At 48.7% G+C, this 5000-nt stretch overlaps 1 protein-coding gene and 1 long non-coding RNA gene across 3 annotated transcripts in view; one reads left to right on the forward strand and one right to left on the reverse strand.

Annotated features, from left to right (window-relative positions):
• The window catches only part of LOC135109908 (uncharacterized), a 46892-nt gene that overhangs the window by 35986 nt on the left and 5906 nt on the right, over window positions 1-5000 (reverse strand). The window lies entirely within an intron of this gene.
• Window positions 1-5000, forward strand: part of LOC135109907 (D(4) dopamine receptor-like) — a 34120-nt gene that overhangs the window by 25866 nt on the left and 3254 nt on the right. The gene's annotated exons all lie outside the window — the stretch shown is intronic.

Genomic DNA, 5000 nt, shown 5'->3' on the forward strand with positions numbered 1-5000 from the left:
CTCCAATGACCAAGAAACTGACAGTATACATACACACATACACACACACACATACATAGCATAGTTTCAGTAAGGGCAGACAGCACACAGGACTAACATAGCGATGGGGATTGAAAGTGGAGGCTTTGTGGACTGTGTGGAGGCCATGCATACACCATATTCTGCAACACTAGCACTCCACCTCCACTTCTTTCAAGAGACTCGTTAAAGTTGCACATTCGGGTTCAGGTCTCTAAGAATGTTTTTTTTAAGGTTCTAGTGACAGATTAACGAGATTTCTGCATTATTAACAAGGGAAACAGTCTAGAGAGCCCAGGTAATCATTTGTGTCCTTTAAAAATAGTCCTTGTGAGTGATTTAAGTGTTTCAGTGCTGTGTGAGGCTGTGTGGTGCTGTGTGAGACTGTGGAGGTCTATGTGGGGCTGTGGGAGGTCTGTGTGTGGTTCTGTGGGAAGCTGTATGGGATTGTGTCGGGGTGTGAAGCTGTGAAATGTCTGCTTGGGGCTATGTAGGGATGTGGGAGGCTGTGTGCTGCTGTGAGGGATTCAGTAGACAAACCTGTGTGTCTTGGCTTGAACCTGTGTGTGTGTGTGTGTGTATGTGTGTGTGTGTGTGTGTGTGTGTGTGTGTGTGTGTGTGTGTGTGTGTGTGTGTGCAGTGGGGCGTGGGATGTAGGGTGAGAGGTGTGCCAGAAATAAACACTCACCTCAGCTCAGTAGGAGGTAAGCAGCCCAGTGAAACTATACCAAACCTAACACACTTAACCTAACCTAACCTAACCTAACCCTAACCTAACCTAACCTAACCTAACCTAACCTAACCTAACCTAACCTTACCTAACCTAACCTAACCTAACCTAACCTTACTTAACCTAACCTAACCTAACCTAACCTAACCTTACCTAACCTAACCTAACCTAACTAACCTAACTAACCTAACCTAACCTAACCTAACACAACCCCAACTTGCCTCATAACTCCATCATTTCCAACGTAATTAAAGCTCCCTGTCCTGTAACCTAACCTAACCCCATCTTGCCCCGCTACCGACCTTCCGCAACCTTACCCATACAGAACACACCCTAGAGACACGAAGTAAAGACCACGACCAGACTACCCTATCTAACCCACCTAACCTAACCTCATCCTAAACCTTTGTCCTGTAACCTCACCTTCCCCAGCCTTCCGCTATGCCCACACCCGTAGTAGCTCAGAGACACCAAGGACCTTCAGACGAGGGGGAGATCAATACGGTACCGCCTTAACGCACTCCTACAGACACCACTACAACAACGGTACATGTTTACGAGCCAGAGGAAAGACTGAAGGATAGTTAAAATGTTATGTACAAGTGAAGTATAATGAAATAATTAACTAAGAGTGTTTTTTTTAGATTAGAATACTAAGTGACGTGTCTAAATGTAACAGAATAGTGATTAAAAAAAGGTTTAAATAGTTGCAATAGATTCCCCACTACCTAATACAGAGGTAAAGGGGAAAATAGTTTAAAAATGCTTTAGAATTTAAGAAACAGAGAGAGACAACATTAAGGAACACTTGTAGGTGGAGTTTCAATAGATTTTTTCAGTGCCTAACTAGTATAAAGGTGAGATAGGGGGAAGGGTATACCAAATAGAGGTTTACGATCCAAGAAACCAATTGAGTCAGAGCAGGGAAGAGGTGTGGTGCTGTGAGGGATAATGTGTGCGAGAGAATGGTCTGCTCTCTGCCTCCACGTCGACCCAGCATTAGTTTGTCCTTAGAATGAACGATTGACAAACTTGTTATGGAGATTCTTGCTCAGACGGACACCAAGTTATCAGTGTCTTAATAGTTCCTCGTTTATTAGTCTGTCTTTGCCCTCTTCTTCTTCTTCTTGTTCTTCCTCTTAACTTTATTTTATTTATTTTTTTATTTATTCTCTCTCTCTCTCTCTCTCTCTCTCTCTCTCTCTCTCTCTCTCTCTCTCTCTCTCTCTCTCTCTCTCTCTCTCTCTCTCTCTCTGTATTTCCTGTATCCTCAGCTTTTAAGACGAGAACTTCCTTGTCACAGAAACTTCCCTATTTGACAAGTCGAATGCATTTTTGATGAGCTTGTGTGTGTGTGTGTGTGTGTGTGTGTGTGTGTGTGTGTGTGTGTGTGTGTGTGTGTGTGTGTGTGTGTGTGTGTAAACTTCCTTCATCTAAACACACAGGCAAAGCACTATCACTCTAAACAATATCTAAACACTTTAACAAAAAAAATTAGCTTTCATTTCCTTCCTCATAAATCACGTTTGTTTTCGAATGTGTGTGTGTGTGTGTGTGTGTGTGTGTGTGTGTGTGTGTGTGTGTGTGTGTGTGTGTGTGTGTGTAGTATAATAGCAACACACCTACAGTTACCTATCCACCTCTTAACATTCTTATTGTTATTCCTTTTCCGTGAGCTTAGCAAATTGACACACACAGCAAGTTTAAAAGATACATTTTCAAGGCTGAACGAGTGATGCAGTAACTGAACAAAAAAACAAACAAAAAAAAAAAAACTTGTGGTACCTGCATTTTCATTTTCCGTTCAATAAAAACCAAAGAGACCATAAAATAAAATAAATAAATAAAACAATGAAAAATGCAAGATAAGGAGACACACACAGATAAAACAAACAGATAAATGAAAAACCAGAGACAATGACAATAAGCCGTAAATTCACACACACCCAGAAACACAAGTAACACATAACAAAACACCGATAACAACACACAAGCAGGCATTTAGACACAGCCAGGCATACTCAGCGCAAATATAAATCCCACTCATAAACACACTCGAATACAAACACCACATAACAAGATCTCAACATGCATCACATTCTCACCTCTTAACACAGCTCCACGCCCTCCTGCACGCCATAGCTACTGGGGGAGGGACTAAAATCAACTTGCATTAATATTCCATCACCCTGGCTAACCTTTGGGTGATAATATGCTCTGGTTTAAAAAGTAATGTATGTTTATATATTCCATAATCACAAGAACTAGATTATTATTCAGTGTCTACATCCTGTGTGTGTGTACGTGTGTGTGTACGTGTTTGTGTGTGTCTGTGTGTGTGTGTGTGTCCAAGAATAGAAACAAGGAAACGTCAAACTATCTGAACTAGCGCGAGAGAGAGAGAGAGAGAGAGAGAGAGAGAGAGAGAGAGAGAGAGAGAGAGAGAGAGAGAGAGAGAGAAAGTCTAACCACAGCCTAGAGAGAGAACAGTAGCAAGGATGATGCAATGATACTTCTACCCATGTAATATCCTTCCTCTCCTCCTCCTCCTCCTCCTCCTCCTCCTCCTCCTCCTCCTCCTCCTCCTCTCTCGCCACACCCTTATGCAATGTGACCACAAAGCTGAAGTCGTAGTAGTAACAGTAGTCGTAGTAGTGGCAGTAGTAATAGTAGTAGTGGTAGTAGTGGCAGTGGAGGAGGAGGAGTAGGAGTAGATAGGAACACAAAGGAAGAACAAACAGCAGCAGACTTGTTGGTCCTTACTGTGGGGGATGTTGGTAAGGGATACACTGACTAGTATGTACAGTGGGAGGAGGAGGAGGAGGAGGAGGAGGAGGAGGAGGAGGAGGAGGAAGAAATAGTAACTAGTTGTAATTGTTATTGTAGCATTTCTTATTGTTACTGGTGATGGTGGTGGGTGTGGTGGTGGTGGTGATGACGGTGACAGTGCTGGCGGTGGCGGTGGTGGTGACGCGGGCATGTGACGCGGGCCAGCCTTCCCTTCCCTTATTGCGTCCCCACACCCGCGTCGCCGTCACCAGCGCAGGGGGAGGGGGTGGGGAAGCAGCTGACGGGAACACGCACGCCGGAGCAGGCCAGCGACACTGACGAATGATGCGGAAGACTTGCGGTGCCGTATCGGTGGCGAGGGCAGGAGGGAGCAATGAGAGGACCGGTGGAGGAGTGGAAGAGTGGAGGACCCGCCTTCCCCCAAGCAGCTGCGACCACTGCCCATAAACAATGCTCGGGACTCACTGGTCGTATAAACAACACTGTCACCTTCCCAAAACCCCAAGGCCGCCGGATGGACAGCCGCACACACAGGCAGTGGCGGACGCACCCTTGTAGGGCGTGCGGGCGTGCCTCCTGCGTCACGAGCGCCAAGGGCCTCGCCGGCAGCCGTGCTTTCCGTGCCGGCGGGTGAGGCTGCGGCGCGTTCCTGGTGCTGGGCTGGGGACACGTCGGGGTCATGCGGCGAGACACATCCACCGAGGCAAAAAAAGGCTCGGCGCTGCCCACGGGCCATTCATCTGTCGCCCGGCCACTCACGCCACCGCCCCGCCCCGCCAAGCCGCCCCGCCGCCCTGAGCCTCACGTGCGGCCCAACCTTGCACGTCTCCTGCAAGTGGCGGTTATTGAGCTCATTTACCGGTCAGTGAGGTGCAGGCGAGGTGGCAGAAGCTGCAGGGGCGGCGCGGCGGAAGTGGAGTGGAAGGCAGCGCAGGCTTCAAGTGCAGTGTTTATTGTGCTGGGCCGCGGAGGGCCAGTAGGGGCAGACCCGCAGGTCAGCTGAGGGTGACGTGAGGGGCGGCACGGGCGTGAGGCGGCCACGTGAGGATCCCACGCCTCGGGAACGTTGCTAAGCGCCAATCAGCTGGTGGGAGCCCCATCAGCTGATGCCGCCGTCTGGGAAGGACGAGGCCCACGTCACGTAGCGCCTGGCGGTCTGCAGCAGCTGCTCCTTTGTCGGGGCCGCGGCACACCACCAGTTGTGCAGCTGTGCCACCGGCGTCCATCACCACCCCGCCCTCACCCGTCACCCGTCACCACCTTCTGGTACTCGCGGGACACGTCCTCGTCCTCGTCCCCCACTGACCGGATGGCCCCCAATCCCATCCCATCCCCGCAAAGGGACCTGCCCTCACTGCAGCTGTTGCTACTGTGATGGTGCTTTTGTCTGAGAGAGAGAGAGAGAGAGAGAGAGAGAGAGAGAGAGAGAGAGAGAGAGAGAGAGAGAGAGAGAGAGAGAGAG

Source organism: Scylla paramamosain, chromosome 19, assembly GCF_035594125.1.
Source record: "Scylla paramamosain isolate STU-SP2022 chromosome 19, ASM3559412v1, whole genome shotgun sequence".
In the NCBI taxonomy this organism is placed as follows: domain Eukaryota; kingdom Metazoa; phylum Arthropoda; class Malacostraca; order Decapoda; family Portunidae; genus Scylla; species Scylla paramamosain.